The 20,659-nt window shown below is 54.1% G+C and overlaps 1 protein-coding gene across 11 annotated transcripts in view; it reads left to right on the top strand.

Annotated features, from left to right (window-relative positions):
• The first annotated feature begins 488 nt into the window (after nt 1-488).
• ATOSB (atos homolog B) overlaps nt 489-20,659 on the top strand; it is a 42,035-nt gene continuing 21,864 nt past the window's right edge. For 4 of the 11 annotated variants that reach the window (XM_055699352.1, XM_055699355.1, XM_055699345.1 and 1 more), the window contains exons 1-3: nt 489-563; nt 7,303-7,392; nt 18,545-18,755. The gene's annotated coding sequence lies outside the window, so the exon portion shown is untranslated. The other 7 variants (XM_055699353.1, XM_055699346.1, XM_055699350.1 and 4 more) reach the window with 5 other exon arrangements.

Below are 20,659 nucleotides of genomic sequence, written 5' to 3'. Positions count from 1 at the left end.
CTGGGTGGGTGGCAGGGGGTGCCCATGGGTCCGAGGTGTGCCGTGTCCACGGGGTGGGGAGGGCTGCGGCTGTGGGGGGGCACCCCGTGCCCGTGGGGCGGGACACGTCGCACCCGCGGGGCCGTGTATGGGCCCAGCGCCCCCCAGGGCGGGCCGGGGTCAGGTCAGAGATTAAAGGTCGGCCTGGCTGCGGGTCAGAAGCGGAGGGTCAGGGCGATGGCAGCCCCCACCCCAGCGCTGAGTCAGGCCCCGCCCCCTCCGCCGGCGGCCAATGAGGGGCCGCTTCGCTTGGGGCCGCCCCGTCCCCGCTGTCATCACACACCCGCACGTGGAGCGGGCGGAGCCAGGGCGGGATCTCGGCGCCGCGTGTCACCACCTCTTCTCCCGCCCATTGGCCGCGCCGCCACGCCGCGCGCCTCGCCCCGCGCCGTGCCCCGCCCAGCGCACCAATCAGCGCGAGGAAGGCGGGCGCGGGGGGCGTGTCCCCGCCGACACCCGGAAGGAGCTGAGGGAGCCGCGCAGCAGTCGGGGCCGAGGCGGCAGCAGTGGCGGAGGGGGCGCTGGTGGGTCTGGCGGGGCCGCGGCGGGCAGGGCCGAGGGGCACACGGAGCGGGACCGGGCACCGGCGGGAGACGGGCCGCCTGTCCGGCGTGGGAGGGGTTAATACGCCCCGTCCCCGCCGCCCCCTCCGGTTCCAGAAGGTTCGGGAGGGGGGGCGATGGGACTGGGGGCTCTGGCCGAGTAGGGCGAGCGGGAGCTGGGGGGGGGGGGGGCCGCGGCGGGGAGCGACCGTGACCAGGTAGTACGTGAGGGGCTGCGACCAAGATGGGGGCTGTGAGCTGGTGGGGGGGCCGTGGCCGGGGCGGGGGGACCGTAGCCGGTAGTTCTGGGACGGGCGCGGGGGCTGTGCCCGGCGGCAGCCGTGGCAGGCGGTGCTGAGGTGGGGTAGCTCCCCGCCAGGGTCGCCGGTGCCCGGCGGGGGAGGGCTGCGCCATCGCGGGGGCTGAGCGCGAGTCTGGCAGGGGAGGGTCTGGCAGAGGCAGCTCTCGGGGGAGCGGGGCGGGGGGACACACGCAGCGGGGCTGTGAGCAGTCGCTGCCCGGGAGGGGCGCGCTGCGGCTGGTGCGGCGGGGCTCTGCCCCCACCCCCGCTCCTGGCCTGCCACCGCAGCCCCGCAGCCAGGAAGCCTGCGCTGCCCCCGGTCTCCCCCGCCGAGGCCACGTCCTCCCCGCCGTGACACGGGCAGGGACAGACTGCCCACGGCCCTGCCGACAGGACGGGGCCTCCACCTCCCCGCGGGCATCGGCTCAAACCCGGCCCCGGCTGGGACCGGCCACCAGCCCCGGCCCCCCGGGACGGCCCGTGCCCGAGGCACCATGGTGCTGGGGCCGCGTCGGAGGCCCGGGGCCGCCGCGCCGTCGCCCGGCCCGCAGCCCGCCCGGGCGGCCAGCGGCGGCTCGGCCCGTGCCTCCTGGGCCGGCACCTGCCCCGTGGGTACCCGGCGGCCGCCAGCGTGGGGCTGCGGGCGCCGCGCCGGGCGGATGTGGCCTGGTGGCCGGCCTGCTGCCCTCTGGTGACCGCCGCCGCCGGCGGAAGGGCCCGGCGGGGGGACATCTGCCCACCCCAGACCCGCCGCCACCGACCTCCCGGGGTTTTCAAGCGGTTCGCTGTGGCCGTGGCGCCCGGTTCCAACAGGAATCACGCCGGCGGTGCTTGGCAGTGCCAGACGTGCTGTTTAGACGGCTGCTGGGAAGACGGAGGAGATGGCTGCATGACGGCAGCTGGGGTGGTGGGCTTGCCTGCAGCCCACCTGTAAATGTGATCCTTCGGGTGATGTGTACAAGGGGCATAGACTTAGCTCCCGGGTTTCCAGACTCCTTTTATTCTTTAAGGAAGGAGCGTGGAGTTTGCAGATGCTGTGGAAAGTGTGCGGGAGAGGAATGCCACGCTGCGTCTTGGGGTGTTTTGAAAGTTGCTTTCACTCAGTGCCTTTTAAAAAAGCATTGCACAAGCGAGAATCTGCTTACAGACCTGTCCTCTGCCCGGATTGTGTCGGTCAGTCCTAGCAAAGAGGGGAAGCTGAGACCTTGTGCAGAGTGTAGCAGGACTGAACCCTGACGCAAAGGAGTCTCAGCAAACCGGGTAACACATGTAGAAGGTGAACAAGGTCTGGCAGGTGAAACATGAGTAACCTCCCAGTGTGATAATACTAGGCTTTTGGCTGGGCTGGGCTTTAGGAAGGGGTTGAGGACCAGGAGAATTAAGTCATCCTTTAAAGTGTTGCCACTGCCTTGTTCCACAGCATCGATTCACATTGTGTGGGTCTCCGCGTGAGCGAGCGGTGGGGACCCTGGTAGGGACTACATGTCCCAGCATGCAGCTCCCTCCACGCAGCCCAGCCGCCCCTCTGGGCATCGTGGCAGGCTGGGATCTGCAGCCTCCTGTCAGCCCTGCCTGTGCTGAGGGCAGGGCAGTGGTGGGAGCAGGGTGGGCAGGGGGGTTTATACGGGGTTTGGATCGCGGTGGGACGCTGCTGCCAGGGTGCCTCTTGCAGAGGAGGCAGCACCTGCTTTTGCCTCATCTGCAGCAGCTGCTCCCGTAATGTTTTGCCAGGTTCCTGCTGACTCCCATGGGATGTGCATGCCTCCCTTCCCATGGACCCTGGAGCGACCAGGATGTGTGAGGACAGCAGAGCCCTCCTGTCATCCCAGCTGTAGAGCTGTGGTCCTGGGCAAGCTGGGCATGTGGAACCACAGTCTAGCCAGCAAGCAGGGCAGGGCTGGGGCCGTTTCAGCTCTGCTACTCACCTGCCTTTTTTCTGTTCCCTGTGTGGAAGGTTTCCTACCTGCTGCCAGGAGGAAAGCTGCTGGGGTCACTGCACTGACTTTGGCAACCCTGTTATTTGGGACACAGCTCACTGAGGGTCTCACCTGCCTTTACAGCAAGCTGGGCAAAGCAGCTCTCGATGCTCTGTTCTCCAGAAACAGACGTTAGGGAACAACAGATCATTTTAATTTTATGGGTAGGGATGCTGTTTAACTTCTGGTGGCTTCCTCCAAGGCAGGTGAAGCCCCTAGTCTGTACATCTCCCTCCACTATAGTACTGAGCTTTCCCATCCCCTGTGCCGTCAACAGTTCCAAGTCTTCTGAGCATGCGGAGAAGGAGGAAAGGAAGTTCCCTCCCTGAGGTGAAGGGACCTCTGAGGGCAGAGAATCTGCATTGCTGGTCTTCCTCCTCACTACTACCACTGCTTGCCTTGGTACATTTCTGCACAGCCGTGCTAAGTGGCAGACGCCAGAGACCACAGCATGGTCAGGGTTGGAGGGGACCTCTGGAGGTCGTCTAGTCCAGCCCCCTGCTAAAGCAAGCCACACAGAGTTGCGTCCAGGCAGGTTTTGAATGTCTCGGAGAAGGAGATGCCACAACCTCTCTGGGCAGCCTGTTCCAGGGCTCTGTCACCCTCAAGGTGAAGAAGTTCTTCCCCAGATTCAGATGGAGCTTCCTGTGCTGCAGTTTGTGCCCAGTGCCCCTTGTCCTGTCGCTGGGCACCACTGAGAAGAGCCTGGCCCCGTCCTCTGGACATTCACCCTTAAGATACTTGTAGACATTGGTAAGATCCCCTCTCAGCCTTCCCAGGCTAAAGAGGCCCAGCTCCCTCAGCCTTTCCTCACCAGGCAGATGCTCCAGTCCCCTGATGGTCTTTGCAGCCCCCACCGGACCCTCCCCAGCAGTTCCCAGTCCCCCCTGAACTGGGGAGCCCAGCACTGGGCACAGCACTGCAGGTGGGACCTCACCAGGGCAGAGCAGAGGGGGAGGATCCCCCCTCGACCTGCTGGCCCCGCTCCTCCTCATGCCCCCCAGGGTCCCACTGGCCTGCTTGGCCACCGGGGCACACAGCTGGCCCACGGGCAACTGGCTGCCCACCGGGGCACACAGCTGGCCCACGGGCAACTGGCTGCCCAGCAGCACTCCCAGGTCCTTCTCCGCAGAGCTGCCCCCCAGCAGGTCACCCCAGCCTGTGCTGGTGCCTGGGGCTGTCCCTCCCCAGGGGCAGGACCTTCCTCACTGCTTCTGAGTCTCAGAGTGGTTCAAGGGGATAGTTATTGATTGGACTCTTCAAAATCAAAGACTCTTTACTCTTCCTGAGTCTTTTACCTGCCCTTACTGCTCCGGGCCTGCCCACACTTTCACCCTGCTAGATTTGGTAGGCACCGTGGTGTGCTGTTTGGAAATGCGCAGTGCCTGGGGGCCGGGATGCTGCCTGGATGCAGAACAAGAAAATGTGTTGTTCATAGATACATGACCACAGATGTGAAAGGAAAAAGTGAAGCTGTACTGGTTAGAGAAGTTGTGTCCTCAGCACACTGTCAATAGAACTGTAATCAAATTATCAGAGGCTCCATGGCTGGAGGAATTAATGAGTCAGGTTTGAAGCAGGACAGGTGTGAAGGGCAATACAGGAGAACACTCAAAGGGAGGCATTTGTACTTTTAACAGATGGCTTGTGGAGGGTGTTGTTGCAGGTTACTTGGCAGTGACAGTCTTCTGTGGGGAGGTTTTGTCTGGTGCCTCTCCACCTCTCATCACTCCCAGGAACTCCCTTCTTCCAGTGGGTTGTGTGGGTCCCTGTATCCCAGTAACACCACTGGGTGTTCCGCTCCTTCCTTCCATCTGCAGTGCCTGGCAACTGCTCTTTGGAGCCTGTTTTCTGGCCAGCCCTCTTCCTTTGCTTTTCCAGTTTGCTTTTGCTTATGAGCAGGTGAGCCAGGTGATTATAACCTCTAGAAAACTTGCTCTCACAAAGGTTGAGGTTCGTTTTAAAAACCATTTTCTTTGACTGGGAAATGTCTCTGCAAATCCTTATTCTCTCTTGGCTTTGCCCCTCTCTTTCACAGCCTCCCTTCCTCGGCCTCGTGAATGCCCAGCTGCCAATTAATATGTTTTCCCCCTGTTTCTGTCATTATCTTCAGCTGGTTGTGAATCCTGAATGAAGAGCAGCTGAGCTCACATACTCTGCATTTCAGAGAGCTTTTTCAGGACTGGCCAGTGGTTTGCAGTCATACTTGCCTGTGTTGTGGCCTGGAGAACCCCCCCAGCTAAGCAGCATGATGGTAGAACAATACTTGAATGGGAGGCCCTTAAAGGAGTCCTGTGTGTTGCAAAATGTGCAGTTAGTGATTCAGCTGGAAGTGCTTTTTAGTAACAAATCTGTGTCCCAGGCCAGGGCTGGTGTCAACCCTGTGATTCTTCTTGTTGGAAGTGAATAAAGATGCAAAGCCCTTTATGCAAGAGCTGAGGTGATAATCCAGATCTCCTGGCCTCAGTCCATTTGGGGTAATTGCATTCTTCCTGGGGAGTGTTTTCAACCCATCCCTGTCAGATACGTTGCCATTGCTTCCTGTGCTGCAGCGGTATGTGGGTGGCAGTAACTCAGCTGTGTCCAAAGCAATTCTTGTCACTGTTCAGGCTGAGAGCCTTTTGAACCTTCTGTGAAGGGTAGTGTGGTAGAGCAGGGAATTGGTGGACGGTTATAAGTATATATATATTTACATATACAGATGCTACACTTAACTGGGGCTTTTTCTGCTTATAAATTCCCCCAAAACTTAGCCCTAGTGACTAGCTGGTACAGCTCCCAGGTGGGACCTCTCCTGGGACACTGGTGCAGGCTGACCTCCTAACTGTGTAGATGCAGGTGACATTTAAGCACAAACACTCTGGGTGCCTTTGACGTGCGGAATTAGACTCTATAACCCGAAAGTTATAAAGTAGGTATGTTTATTGCGCGCAGATGCACGGGGGATCGCTCCTCCACAAGCGTGCATGCCCGAAGTGACGAACCATCTCACATTTATACAATAAAACAAATGAATATTCAATTGTTACCTAAATCCGCTTACTCTTGCTTTGTATGTTAATTAGCTTATCAGTCCTTTGCCTGGAATGTGGTGGTCTTGCAGGTTTGTAGGTGTTTCATGTCTTTGTGACCATCTGAACTTCTCCAGCAAGAAGACTTAGCACTCCCTTCCTCTAGATAACATTGAAATGTCTCTCATCCTTTTCTCATCCTTTTTATAAATAGCCCCTCTGTTAGAGGAAGAAGGGTAGTGTCTCCTCAAAGCTGTGTGGCTATGTGACCAGACACCACACTCATGACCAGTCACCATACCCACATTCCTTGAGCAGACATACACAATCACAATCGATGTCCATTGTCCCTATTTCAAACTATTTCTCCATATCACCTTCATGACTGTTTTAAGGGCTGGTGCACCAATAAGCTAGTGTGATGGTGCTTCCCCAGATCATGATGTAAAGGCTGTGCTTCTGGGGGACCAGCAGTGTGGCTGCCCACAGTGCTGTGCTCACTGGTGCTGTGGTTGTGGTTGGAGCTGGGTTGTGCCGCCGGTGGTACCACAGGGTGGTTACCCATGTGGGAGGGTAGGCTGGGGATTGGGGACTGCCCCCAAGCAGCTTTTGCTCATCATGCTTTTGGGCAGCGAAAAACCTGGGTCTGGGGAGGCTGATACTGTCCTGGTTTTCAAGATCTGCTGGACACGAGGATCTAGCCCCCACACAGTGTGATCACCAGAAGTCTATAATTACAGCACTGGGAGGGGTCTTGAACAACCTCTTTGTGATGATGTTGGCAGGCCCCTCAGATTTCTATTGAGCAGTTGTCGTTTTCCCCTTTCGCTGTAGCCTGGGAAACACTGCAGCATTGGATTTGGCTTGGCCTGGAGTTGTTGGGAGCAGTATCTCTCCAGCAGTGGAGTTCAGCCCTCCCTGCCCTGGCTTCGTGTCACTGCAGGGTGGTTTAGTGGGTGGCCCATGGGGACCGCAGCCAGAGTCTGTTCTTGCAGATAAACCATATGCCAGCACACGCACTTGAGTACTGGCAAAGCCTGTGTGGTGGAGCAATGCACAGCTGCGCAGGTGCAGAAGAACAAAGTCAAGGGCACAGAAAGGACTTTACTTCCCACTGAAATCTAGGGAAGGGGGACGGTGGCCACATCCTTAGCAGCCCTCTCTGGGGAACCACCCATGCACTCACGTGGAGTCCTGCAGGGAACTGGGGTGGTAACTGGAACCCCAGGAGGGAGTCAGGGCTGCAGCTGAAGGGGTATGGTGGGGTCTTTGAGGTGCTGGGGTGCTTGGGATCTCTCATTTCATGCATAGACCACTAATGTGCTTGGCTTGGATGAGCAGTTACTGCCTGGCTAGTGTTTGGAAGGTTGTCTTGCATGGGCAAGGTGTTTTGAAGCTGAGCTGAATGTTTATTTGTGCATGTGTCTTTCCAGGTTACCCAAGACAGCCTGAACGAGCAACTCCAAGACTATGCTGCGGATGCGGAGACTGGCGTTTCCCATCTTCTTCAGCCCTACACCATAGTTAGTACCTGCACAATCGTCATTGGTCTCTCTTCCTTCACCAGGGCTGCGTGAAGAAGCAGGGGAACCCCGTGCTCTCCTCTTGGCCCATAGGGACAGCTCTGTAGAGTAGGTGTCACCCAGGTGAGGCTCCCACAGCCCAGGCTTGTTGGGTGCTCCTGGCTCCCACCTGGTTGGCAGTGTGGCAAAGGCAGCCTGGTTGTGTGTGACCAATGCTGTTAAGACCACTGAGCCCTGCACACAATTTTCGGGAGCTCAAGTGCAGTGTGTTTTAAGCCCTCGAGAACCTGTAGTCTGTGCTACTTGCTGCACTTGTCCTTCTGCCTGCCAGCAATATGGAATGGGAACATTTCCCAGCTGCTGGTCTCTGCAGCTTGCTGTCCTTCACCTGAACAAATAGAGCTCACACAGAGCTCATGGGAGATGTGATCCTGCTTTCTATCTGAACCAGTTGAGCTCTTCCTGCATTTTCCCAGGATTTTGTAGCTTGAGGAGGCCCTTGGCTGTGCTGTATGAGGCTTAGAGTGACAGCAAAGTGTTTCAGGAGGACTGGTAGTCTTTGTATTGCCACTGTCAAGAAATGTGAAGAAGGTCAGGCCCTTGCTGCTCTGAGGTAAGCTGTCTGGAGCAGGCTGAGGCAGCTTTGGGCTTCCTGCCCCAGCCCTGTGCCTGAATGCTGGTGTGCATGCCTGGGCCCCAGCAGTGCCCGCCCCACCTGCACGGTGTGCTCTCACTGGGAAGGGAGCCCTCATCAACACTGTGCCTCCGAGGGAGACCTGTCAATCCAGAGCTCAGGTACGATTTAGCTCTTTGGAGAGGTTATATGAGGAAGCTGCTGTTTAGGATGCATGGTCACCCAGGGTCTGTGGCTCTTCCCTCCCCATGGAAGTTTGGGGCTAGTCCAGAGGCAGCTGGAGACAGGGACTCAGGCCATCTCATCCTTCAGCCCGATGCTGAAGTGGTAGCCACAACGAGTGAGGCAGGGGTAGATTTACCTGGGAAGTTAAAGGTAAGAAGTAGTCCTTTGCTGGTGTTGGTGTGTGCTGAGGACTCCAACCACCCAACATGGTTGCAGCAGAGCAGCGCCTTTATCCAGCTGAGTTGTGGCAATCACTAGTACCTGCTCCATGCTGGGATCTTATGTGTATCTTAGTGATGGAAAAGAGACATATTATGTGGCTAAGACCAGAGAAAAGGTTTGCCCTTGGTTCTGCTGGAGCTGCTTGCAGATTCCAGTCCACCAAGCTCACAGTATCCTCTCAAGGCTCCCCGGCCTTTTGACAAGAGGCATTTTAACACACGGTTTACTGTGTTAGATCCACTGTTCTTCCCCTCCCCTTGCTGACCAAATAGCTTAATATCTCCAGGGACAGTAAATCTCGCAAATATGTGTAATGCAGCAGCTTCTCCCATTACTTGATCATAGCATGAACCTCCTCTCTGGTTTGGATATCATCAAAGCCAGGTGGCATTGGTAAACTTATATTTGGGCTAAATTAATGATGTTAATTCAGTTTAGTGCAGTTGGCTGTAATCTGGAAGCTGGTACAGCTTGCAGGCCCTTGGAGAGACTTGCAGTGCCTCTGTTGAGAACAGGATGAAATGCTTTGCTGGCGAACTTGAAGACTGGGCAAAGTGGAGGTTATGTCTTAGACAAAAAGTGGTCAGCCTAATGTCCTTCAGTCCACTCTTTAGCGTGAGTGGGCTGCCATTGCTTCAGTCTGACCAGCTGATCTAGGAGTAGGTCTTTCCACTGGAAACCCCAAGAAAATGCTGCCCGCCGCTTTCTCCCTTCAAGAGATGGAGCTCTGGGTTCCTTGTGAGTATTGGCACTGGAGTTATGCGAGGAATCCCCTCTTTGCCCTACCATCTCTGCTGCAAGTCGGTCGGGCATTCAAAGATCCTGCTCATGGGAGTGTTGGGACAGCTGGATCCTTGTTCGGTCCTCACTGCTCCCAGGAATGGAGCAGAGGATCATCTGCTGAGGCTAATTTTAGGTCTCTGAACATTGCGGGTTGTCCCTCTGAGCTCCTATTTGTGTGTGATCCTGTGGCTCCCTGCTAAGAGCTATGTGAGAGTCCTGTATCCTCATGTGCAAAGGTTTTGCTGGGGCATAGCATCCCAGGGATTAGGAAGAACTTCGAATTACTCACTTACCTAAAACGTCTGAGCCATATCAGATGCATGTGTGACCCCTTTTTTTAGCCCTAGCTCCAAGCACCCTTCGGACTTTGCTTTGTGGGTGCCCATGCATTGCATGGTGGGAAACAGGCCACAGCCTTCCAGCCTTTTCCTGCCAAAAATGCAGCATCCTTCCTGTTCATAGCAGTCAGTTCCTGTTGTTTCAGATGGGTGCCTGTGGTATAGAAAATGGTCTTCCACGAAACCTCTGGGTGTGGAAATACTCCAAAGTCCACAGCCAAGTGAGATGGGAGCCCAGCTCTGGGCCTGTCTGTATGGGTGAATGGCTGCTTGTTGTCTGCCACCACCATCCTACAGCACAGCACAGGGTGAGACCTTCTGGCCTCTCCTTTGTCTGTACGCCCAAGACTTGTGGCCTCTCTGCACTTGTTGGTTTCCACCTGCTCAGGTGATTTTTCAGCAGCACTGAACTTAGCACTGAGCTTAGCTAAGTTTCGTGTTGAGGCAAGATGTGGCTCTGCAGTTTTGGCACATCTTTATTTTTAGCCTGTGTAAGGCACGGTTGATGGTATCAGAAGGAAGTTGCGTGATCTCCTGAGCTCTGTGACTCATCCTGGATCAGGACCGAGGCTTTGCTAGCTTCTGCTGTAACCTTCAAGTGATGTAACTGGTTGTGGTGGGCCCTACTAGATCTGGGGAAGGGCAGAATGGGGAGGGAAGCAGAGCTTTTTAGAAGTTCTTTATCTATTCTGTTAAGTCGTTAAATTCATTAATTGAAAGATATTGGCAGGTATCCCACCTGAGTGTGGTTCAGCAGGGTCCTTTGTCTTCCCCTTGTATCTTGTGCCCCTGTGGGAGAGGTGAAGGGGAGAGGAGCTCTGCTTACATGACAGGTTGGGTAACTGCTTAGCAGCACAGTGATGGTAGACAGCAGTTTTTAGGACAGGAAGCAAAGCAGGATCTGCCTCTGGTTCAAGCCACAGTGAGGTTTGGTGCAGAGGAACAGACCTGCTTGAAGTGGAAGTGGCTGGGACTAGAAAGCAGAGACTTAAGAGGTGCCTGCCAGGCTGCAGCAAGTCAAATCTGGGACCCTCATTTCCATCAAACCTGGTACTGCCACAAGGTAGAAAGAGTTCATGGGGCTTTCTGACCTGCCGGCAGCCGTGTTGGGCTGGGCTGGGCTGGACAGGGGCTATGTGTCACCACCACGGAGCGGGCAGCACAGGGCAGGCGTCGATGTTGAAGCATCCCTGCCTGCCACATCATGACGTGGGATGCACCTAGAGGGGCCTCTATACCCCACATCTGGCTGCCTGGCTCTCCCGTGTTGTGCCTTGGCACTGGGCACGGTGGGGTATGGTGCACCAGGTCCAGAGTAGCCTGTGAAGCAGGTGAGGGTGATGGCTTGTGGGAGTGGACATCCACCTCTGTCCCCTTTCCTTCTTCGGGGTAATGAACAGCCCTTCAGGAGCATGTTGAGGCTTCTGGATGTTGTTCAACTGGTTTTGTGTGTGGGACAGCAGGGAGGGAGCAGTGAGGCTTGGGGGAGCAGAGACAAAGGAGGGAGGTAGCGGGGCATGCTTGGGGGAATTGCTATGGCAACTCACTGCTGGCTGCATGCTGCACTGTGCTTTCTGCAGTGCATGGTGGAGGAGCAGCCCTCGATGCAGCACCATCCTAGCCATGCCATGGGCTTGGCACTGCTGGGCTCCTACATGACAATCTGGCACCTGAAGCCATTTTCCTTGGGCAGCAGCTTCAGGGTGGGTGGCCGGGGATGTTTTGTCCATCTTCTCCCCTCTTTTGCCTCCCGCTGGGGAATGAGCAGTCAGCTTCTCTTTGCAGACCTGTTCTGTTTGAAGCCTCAAGTTGCAGAGCAGGCTCAGCCAGAAAGAAACCAATCTCCTGAGCCCTCTCACTGTACGACAGAAGAAAGCAAGTCATTCTGCTGCCCTTGCTTATCCTCAGTTAATCGATGTGAGTGGCTCCAGCCGTGCCTGCATCTTCCCAGGATGCTTAGCCCTGTACTGTGCTTTCTACCTTGCACAGCCAGTTTGCCTTGCTCTGGGATATCTGTACTCTGATGGAGAGCAGATGCTTTAGTAAGCCCTCTGGTATGGTCTGAGACCATCCTCTGGAGCACACAAAAGAGTGGTTAAACATTTCTGAAGCTGTCTTTGGGCAGACCTCTTGCCAGGTGCTATCAGAGAGCTGGCCTCTGTTGCTGAAGGAAGTGGGGAACACCGTGCTCCTTGCTGCGCAGAGAGAATGGGTCAGGAAGCTGGCTCCAGCCATAATGTGAGCATGACTGAGACCTGACCTGTCATCCATGATGTGCCTAAAGTCCTGGATGTGAGCCAGGGGGAAGGGACTGGCTGGCAGCAAGCACAGCTTGCCCATCTCAGTGTGGATGGCTGTGTGAGCTGTAAACTTCTCTCATTACACCTCTCAAAGGTCAGTGCTCTGCTCGCAACAAGCTACAATGCCCTGCCCACATCTCTGCACCCAGCCCAGAATGAGAGGGGAAGGAGCCTGCCCCACCTTCAGAGGATGCTCTGAGGTCAGATGTGTGGGCTTGCCAGGGGGTGGCACACACTGCTGTAGCACCTGTGACTGGATTTCATCTGGCACTAGGATGTTCAAGCAAAACTGGAGCGGCAAGGATGCATGTCTGTGAGCTGCCCAAATGGGTCTGCACTCATAAAAGTCATGATTCTTGCCTGACCTGTGACCCCTTCATCCAGCTCTGAACCAGGGTAAAAAGCCTCAGAAATTCCCCTGAAAATCGTTTCACTATTTCTGATCTGTCATAGTGTCCATTTCCTATTTAGGGTGATTATAAGATCAGTATAGACTGCCCAACACTGTCCAGCTACAGTTCCAGTCATCTTAAAATCCCAAGTAGGCTAGACTTGTTTGCAAAAAGTCCCCTGGACTCCAGACTCTAATGTTCCCAAGGGAGAGCAAGCCAGGAGGTGGAAGCTGGAATGTGGAGCCTTTGGGAAAGCCGCCTGCAGTAGACAGTTTCCTCCCTCCTGCTTCTGACAGGTTCCTTCCCTTTCCAGAGGCCAACAGCTTGCTCTGCACTGGCAGCTGAAGCTTCTTTCCCATGAAGGAAGCTGGGACACTGGTAACTGACACTGAAGGCAACTTCAGATCAGCAGCTCGAGCACTGCTCTTCATGTATGTGTCCTTCAGCACTGTGGTGTGAGAACTGGTGTTACAATATATTACAGGTGTGGGTGATGGCAGACCTTGGTCAGAATCCATTGAGCCAAACTTTAATTCCCTCTGACCCCCCTTTCACAGCCTGTTGTTTCTGATTTTTTCCACTGGACTGAGGCCCCAGGATGTGCTATGGAATATCATGGAGTGGATGCAGAGCCCAGCAGGTAAGGCTCTGGGTTACGTATGGGTGTGTTGGGATGTGAGTTGCCAGGTTCTAGGGCAGAGGGTATTTTCACTTCTGCCATTTGTACAGCACCTTACATGCTGAGATCCTTGCCTAAGACTCAAGCTCCTGGGCGCTGTGACCTGATGAGTTATAACTGTGTCATCTTTGAAGTGCTGCTCCCTCTTTTTCTGTCTTGCCTCTTCATACTACACATTTTTAAGCACCGTGCAAAGGATCAGAAAAGCCCAAAGGCAGTGGGGTCACATACTCTACTCCCAGTTTGGGGAGGAGTTAAGACAGGCAGTGCTGGAATAAGCATTTAGGGAGAGGCAGCCAAGAGAGATTTCCTCCTGGCTGAGCTGTGGTGTTCGAGTTTGGAAAGTACTGTGTGGGTTACGTGCTGCTGGCTTCGCTGCTGCCATTGCCTTAGGCAAGTCTGGGACAAATGCATGCCTGCAAGTCAGATGGGCACACCATCCTGAGCAGTGTCACTGAAAAAAAGGCCAGTCTCCTTTCTGGACATCAGGAGCAATCTTAAAGCTGCTGCTGCTGTGGGAGGAGTGCTGGGGATTTCAGCAGAGAGATGATGGATCATTGGGACCAAGAGGAAACTTTGACTCGGTGGGTGTTTCTACCTGCATTCCCTAAATTGTGAGAAGATAGTGAAGCCCAGAAGTGCTGTACAGATTGCCCAGTGGAAGATGCATGAAGAATAGCCTGCAAGAGCCAACTTTTTGCTTCAACTCAGACCTGGAGAAAATGCCTGGACTCTGTGCACTGGGGTTTTCTTACTGCCAGTCAGCAGTGCTGTGGCTGTGCAGAGAGAGCATAGCCTAGACGCGTTAGCACAGTCACTCAAGTCCTTTCTATACCAGTGTTTGCATTACTGATGAGATTAGCATAGCTGGGCCGGGGTGGACAAAGAGGGTAATTCTCAAGGTGCTCTCTGCTGTGGCTGACAGCAAAAGAAAACAGTTATGGCATGAAGTAGCAGGTCAGAGCTTTGCTTTCAATTTATCTTCTAGGAGCGGCAACAGCTAAAGATAAGAGCTTTTTTTGAAGAACTAGAATATTGTCAGGCTTTTTTATCTGGGTTTGGTCTGCCGACCTCTCCCCTGGGCTGGCAGTCTGGGATCTTAAGGTGTTTGCAATGACTTGTCCTAGCCACATGATAAATCTGGCTAGAGAGAATGCAAAAACTGGTGGCATCAGTCTGCCACCGTTCTTGCTGCTGTGCCTGTTTTCTGTAACCAAAGGGCTGTTATGTGGCTTAGATTTGTGAGGAAACAGACTTACATCTCCTCTCTTTCTTCTGTGCAGCTATCTCCCTGGCAGCACAGTTGGAATGATTTATTATAGATTACAGCTCTGTTTAATTCTGTTTCCCTACAAATATCATACTGTTAGAGTAACGGAGCAAAATGCAGTGGTGTTTCCGGAGGAAGGCTGCTATCAGAGGCCACCCCTGTAGCAGAGGCTGGAAGCAAGGAGGAACAGTTTATCAGGAAATGCCTGTGTTCATGTGCTGGTCGCTTTTGGGAAGGAAAAGGCATCTCACCCTTGAAAGCTTCCTCACTACATGACTCCAGACGTTGTTGATGGAGCTGCACCAGTGTGAGCAGTAGTGAGAATGCTGCCCTCCAGAGCCTAGGAAAGGTCTGACCGAAGTGGTGGTCTGGGAAGAAAAGTCAATTTCTGTCTATGAGTGAACGTCCAAATGTGTTTTTCAGAGTGTTTTGGTTTAGTTTGGGGTTTTTTTTTTTTGGTGGTGGTGGTGGTTTAACTTGGGGGTTTTTTGCTACTGAAAATAAAAGGTGTGGCTTGTGCAAATCCTTGTAAGGAAAGAGCAGGGAATTTACTCTGGATTGAGCCTGCCTGAAACTCACTGTGTCTCAGATGTGTGTTAACAGAGAAATGAAAAGATTGTGCCATAAAGTGATAGGGGATAATGAATTTAATCCACTATTATGTTGTCCTGGGAGATAAAGCTAGGGCAAGGGTATTGGCAATAACATTATGCTTTGCATGACAACAACAGCAAATACCACCTGAACGTGCTTCCCCGGGGAGAGGTGGAAGGGTCTGTTTTCAGAGAATCATCAGGAAAGTGGAGTGAGGCAACCAAGAGACACAAGCCTGAGGAAAGATGCCAGGATATTTGCAGAGAAGAACAGCATAATAGCTGTGCATTTTCTGCAGCTTGAGGTCTGCTTTCCCATTCAGTGGCCCAGCTGAACTGGACAACGCTGAGCTCTTAACCTTGTTGTGATCTTGAGAAATGCACTAAAGAAACTGTAACTTCAATAACATTAGTGAGATGTCTGACCCAGAGCCTGAATGAACAAATCTTTATCTTTAGCTTCTCTGCCTACAAGGTAGTTAGTTGGATGGTGATTTGCTACTGCTTCAGACATAGGAATTTTAAAGGACGCTGGTGTCTCCACACTGCTGTGGACCTGGTCCTGGGAAGCTTCACTGGTAAGCAGGCTCAACACTCAAAAGGGTTTTTGGGGGAGTGTGATGAAAACTAGAGAGGCAGAGGTCAATACCTGGAAACTTAATCAGCTCCTAGAGCTGAACCAGAGAATCCAAGTCTTTACTCAAACACATGAATCTTTTAAGGTGAAGGATGCAATGACCTGCTCTGAAGGAAGTGTCCGGTCCCCCACCAGCTGTTTGGGAGCCAGGGCACCCTTCTGGTTCGTAACGCTCAGTCTGGGCTCTGGGTCTGTAATGTTTTTTTCTTGTTTTGTTTCATTTCATTCCTACGTGGTATTACCTTTATTTTCTGGGCCATGCTGAGCTATGTGCATCTGATGCAGGGCCCTGCATGTCCCTGTCCCCTCTGGTGCCAGAGAGCACTTGGGTCAGTCCGTAGGGCCAGATGTAGCCCAGCAGAATGCGTGCAGTCCATATGGCCAGCAGCAGAGTGGGGCCAACTCCTGCTTCAAGGGAGGTGGAAAGAGAGGAGGTTGGTAATCCGGATAGCTGCTTGGCATAAGCCACGTGGGTATCTCTATCTTGCTCCATCGCTGGGGTTTTCAGAGGTGTCAGTACTGCTTTTGCCCTACTCCCCACACTGTGCCTGGTGCTGGGGGCTGCCCACCTGCTCTCCATCCTTGGGGCAGGGATGGCACGCTGTGACTCAGTTTCCCTGTGGCCTGGGGAGCAGGGAGGGGTGGAGTGGGAGCGGAAAGGGGCAGAGGGGAAGTTACAGCAGCTGGTAGGAAATCGCATTTTGGGGTGCTGCAAGGTGGCCCTACCCCATCCTGTCTGCAGAAGTGGTGTTTTGGTGTGCCAGTGGTACAAGCCTGCTATGTCATGGAGACATTTTGTGGTGCTGCCAGGAAGCTCTGTTCCCATCCCAGCTGCAAAGCTGGCATTTTTGAATGCCACAAAGCAGTCCTTGCTCCATGCTGCCTTCTGCTGTGCTGGGGATCATGCTAGGGCAGGGAGAGCTGGCAGCATCTTCCATCCTCTCTGCATTCCTGTGTGCAGGGTGTACAATTATGGACAGTCCCGTGGCTCTGCTTCCTCCAATGCGTGATTTATGGGCTGCTGCTTAGGATGTGGGTCTGATCTTACCTCAGACAAGGCAAGAATCAGGAGTGCTGTTAGCTGTGCACTCACCTAAATGCAGGCTGTGGAGGTAATGGCGTGGCATCCCTCGCTGTGTCTGCACCTGGGCATGGAGCAATGACTGCCTGGGGGCAGGAGCAGAGGAGTCCTTGTGGGAGTGACAAGGGAGTGCCTGGTCCCACCTGCTTCCTTCTTCACCCCTATTCCTTCCTTGCAGCTCCAAATCTGCCTGCATGGAGCACGTTTTGTAACAAACCTGCTGAACTGAGGGGAGGCAGAGCAAAACCAGGAGGCTAAACAGCTGCAAGCCCAACCCATTGCCTATGTTGCTGTAGCAGCGTGGGGCACAGGGTTCCCACATGCACGTCTTGGCAGTAGTTTGTATTGATGATGAGGGCAGTCAGAGACATCTCCCCCCACCCTGTCCCCCTGTCCCCCCACCCCGCTGGGTGTATCTGATGCGTCCTGCAAGCTACCAGCAGACTGTCAGCACAGCTCTTTTGTAGGTGAAGGGTAGGTCCAGCTTCCCATGGATGCTGCAGCCCGCTTTGCTTCTGTGAAGCACTCTTTATTTGAGGCAGTGCCCTAAGGGTTAAGCCACAGTAGTGGGATAGGGTTTGTATCAGGAACAAAGAGGGCTTTTAAGGTCTGTGTTGGGCTAGGAGTAGAGGGAATGGATTGAGCCTTTCCCAGTGTGTTGAATTACAAAGGTCATGGAGACCCTTTTTCTGGGAGGCAATGGTGGCTGAGGTCCCTGCTGGAAGTGGGGCAGAGAGAAAAGGAATTGTGAAAGTCAGTGTGAGCAACTTCATGGGAAGCTTTAAAACCAGAATGAAAACGGGAACTGTATGCTGAGATGAATGAGTGTTGAACACAAGGCTGGGAGCCAGGAGGCCAGGACTGTAGGCTTTGTGCAGGCCTCCTGCCCGGGGAGTTTTGGGTGGTTTGGTTTTGGTTTTCCCCCTCGTATTGCATTTGCATCTGCCCCCACACATGGCACCTGAATTTGCAGCGTCACTGCTGTAGCCAGCACTTGGGCCTCTCCAGCCTTCTCCGAGCCAGTGAAGGCTGTAGAGGGTGAAAGGCAATGCCCGCAAGGGAGGGTCTCTCCAGAATGCAGAAGAGGAGACAGTCCTGAGTGCCTGCAGGCACATTTTGCCTTGACAGAAGAGGGAAGTTGACTTTTCAATGCCTGCCCAAGCTAAAACTGGATTTTTTTTCATGTGAAGTTAAGGAGGAGAGCCTGATTCTAGCTGCTTTCCTAGCCCCTCTGCTTAACGTCGTCTGCTCAGGTTGCCCTGTGGGGCACAGGACCAGAGGGTCCAGCAAAAGAAGCTAGGGAGGGGGTGGATGGCAGAGACCTGTTTCCCTTCCCACAGCAAGGCTGAAAGAGGACACAGCTAGTTTCCATCTTGAGCTTTGGATGGCATGAGCCAGCTGGCCAGCCCACCCAGGACATGTACAGAGGGCTGCAGGATGTGCTGAGTCAACAAGAGCATCCCCTTGCTGAGGGCGGGGGGCTGATCAGGGCTGCCAAGACAATAGGGGTTTCCAGCTTGCAGGAAGGGTGAGCGCCAGCTGCGAACCACACAGTGGGCTTTCCAATTTTAGCAAACATGGATTTGTGTTACCAACCAGAAAAGGCGGTTTAGTCCTTAAAACTTTCAGGCTGGGTTACGAGGCACTTGGCCATTCAGCTCCTTTCCCTGGCACAGGCATGCTCCCCCATTAAGCTTTCATTTAAAGAAATCCCACATCTGGTCTTTATGTTGGATCAGATGACCTTGGATGTGATTTTGGAGCAAAGGGCTGATGCTTCATTCGGCTCCATCTAGGAGATGAAAGCTGGTCCCAGTAAATATGACCGTGAAGGTCAGTGCAGCCACCACCTAAGTTAGAAGCCTGGTGGCTACTCTGCTTTTTCAAGCACCATGAAGGGAGAACTGTAGGGAGCGCAGAGCTGCTGTGAGAAGGAGAACACAGAAACGGAAGGCTTGGTTTGGGGCTCTTGGAAACCATAATGCCTTCTGTTCACAGGTAGATGGCCTGTTCTCAGAGTTGCTCTCTGCGCCTGTCCTTGTGAACCAGGAACTGTTTCAGTTGAAGTGTCAGCGTTGTTTACTTCTTGCTGCTTAACACTGACATTGAGAAAGCCTGAACCTCTCCATCTGTTGTTGTCCAGAATCTTATCTTCTCATCCTGTCCTCTGGCATCACCTGTGCTGCAGAAGCATGCCACTGACACAAAGGTGGGTGAATAAACTGCCTTCTCTCTGCTGACAGTTCCCGACTTGCTGACCTGAAATGTGCTATTTGGAGGCAGCAAGGTCTTGTCGCTGTACTTTGGAGGGATGCTCTGCCACTCTCCTTAGCCACCTGAGCTGCAGGAGGGGAACACAAGGCTGTTGCAAGGGATCCTCTTGGTGTGCAAGAGATGGCAGAAGCAAGGGCACCTTTGTTGTCTCTTCTTTGCTTTTCCCCCGAACCTGGCTGGAGGCAGGTGTCGTAGGTGGGGTGTTACCCCTCTGTTAGTCACAAACAGGGAGCTGGCAGGAAATAGTCACAGTCTGGCTCAAATTGGAGCAGTGTCTGTCTGCCCTAACTGGGTGTAGGGCACATCTCTCAGCTTCTCCATTGCCTGGGGGCGATGGCAGGGAGCCGGCCTTGTGTAAGAGCTCACATAGGTTATTGTTGCTCTCTCAGGGTCTCCCAGAGCTTGTAGCGATGCCCGTCTTTTCAGTGATGACATGCTGATTTAAGGATGTGCATTTAAATTGCTGGGTCTGTCCTGCTGGTAGCTGCTGAGTTTCGTTAGGTGCTTGCCCACTACTGTGACCTTGGTGACACCATGACTGTAGTGTTGGTCAAGTGTTGGCCTTGCCAATGACACATGGTGAGAACTCTGGATCTCCCCCTCTGCCTCCCTAGGAGGGACCCCAGGGACTGGAGCATCCTGATGAGAGGAGGGGTGGTGTGCAGGGGAAGCTGCTGGAGCCCATGGGACCCTTGGTTTTCTTTGCCCTGAGAAGGGGAAAAAGGCTCTGTGTGTACATGGTGAGTATCAGGAATGTTAAAATACAGGGAGAACCATCAGATCTGATATGCAGTCTTGTGCTTTGGCAGAAAATTGTTCTTTGTCTCTATTAATACATGACATCTGAGCCCAAAACATTGTCCCTCCCTCCCTCCCTGGCCAAAGGATGGTTTAGTCTGGCCTTAATTTCTGGGTGCCAGGGCCCCCTGACCCTGCTGGGGCTGCGTGACCCTGCTGGAGACTTGATGCTCAACTGACTTGCCCTATTGCAGCACCAGCAAGGGTTGTCCGAAGTACTCTGTGTGTGCCTGTTGGCAAAATGCTGCGGCTGGCCAAGCATTCCTGGGTGGAAGGGACGAGAGCCCCTTGTCAGAGTGGCTGTGACAAGTGGAAGGTGGAGAGGAAGGGGTGAGAGAAGGGCCTGTGACTGATACTCTTAATTTGCTCCTGTAGTCAATGGGAAATAGATGCTCCAGCTGCAACAGTCAGAGGTGCAGATCCATGACCGGGTGTGCTGCACAGACTGGTGTTTCATGTGCGCCGGCGCTCTCGTGTGCTCCTTGACACAGATGGATGTGCTTTGGTACACAGAGCCGCTTGCCGGCTGGGAGGTGTGTGCCGCAGCTCTCGCTGGGCTCAGCGCAGCTGTGGTGTGCGGTCTTCCACTTACCGCCTCCGTCTGCTCTGGTCCCCTTCAAGAAGGGGGCTGAGGTTAGCTGGAGAGCCTTCAAGATGAGTGATGCTGGGGGAAAGATGAAGGGAAGGGATGTGGGGCAAAGCTCATTTGAGCTTCAGCCCTGCCAGGGCATTAGGGGAATTGCTAGTTGGAGAAGCAGCCTGCAGAGAACATGTATATATAGCATAATGTGCGTGACTCGTACTGTCCAGATTCAGGAACTGACCAAGCCTGTGGGCCTTGCATGGGCAGTGGCACTAGCTGATGCCAAGTGACTGTAGCTGTGCTTAGAAGAAATCCCTTTCTGGATCCCAGGAGTCTCTCCACCCTGGACAGCCAAACTGGGAAGAGGCACAGGCTGGGAGGGGGCACATTTGGCTGTACCCAGACCCAGGTTTAGTTGGCAGATGGCTTGCCTGGGGGTCTGAGCTGCGGCAGTGCTG

This window comes from Falco cherrug, chromosome Z, assembly GCF_023634085.1.
Source record: "Falco cherrug isolate bFalChe1 chromosome Z, bFalChe1.pri, whole genome shotgun sequence".
NCBI classification, from domain to species: Eukaryota; Metazoa; Chordata; class Aves; order Falconiformes; family Falconidae; genus Falco; species Falco cherrug.
Note: the sequence above shows the minus strand (reverse complement) of the source record. Positions and strands in the feature narration are given on the sequence as shown.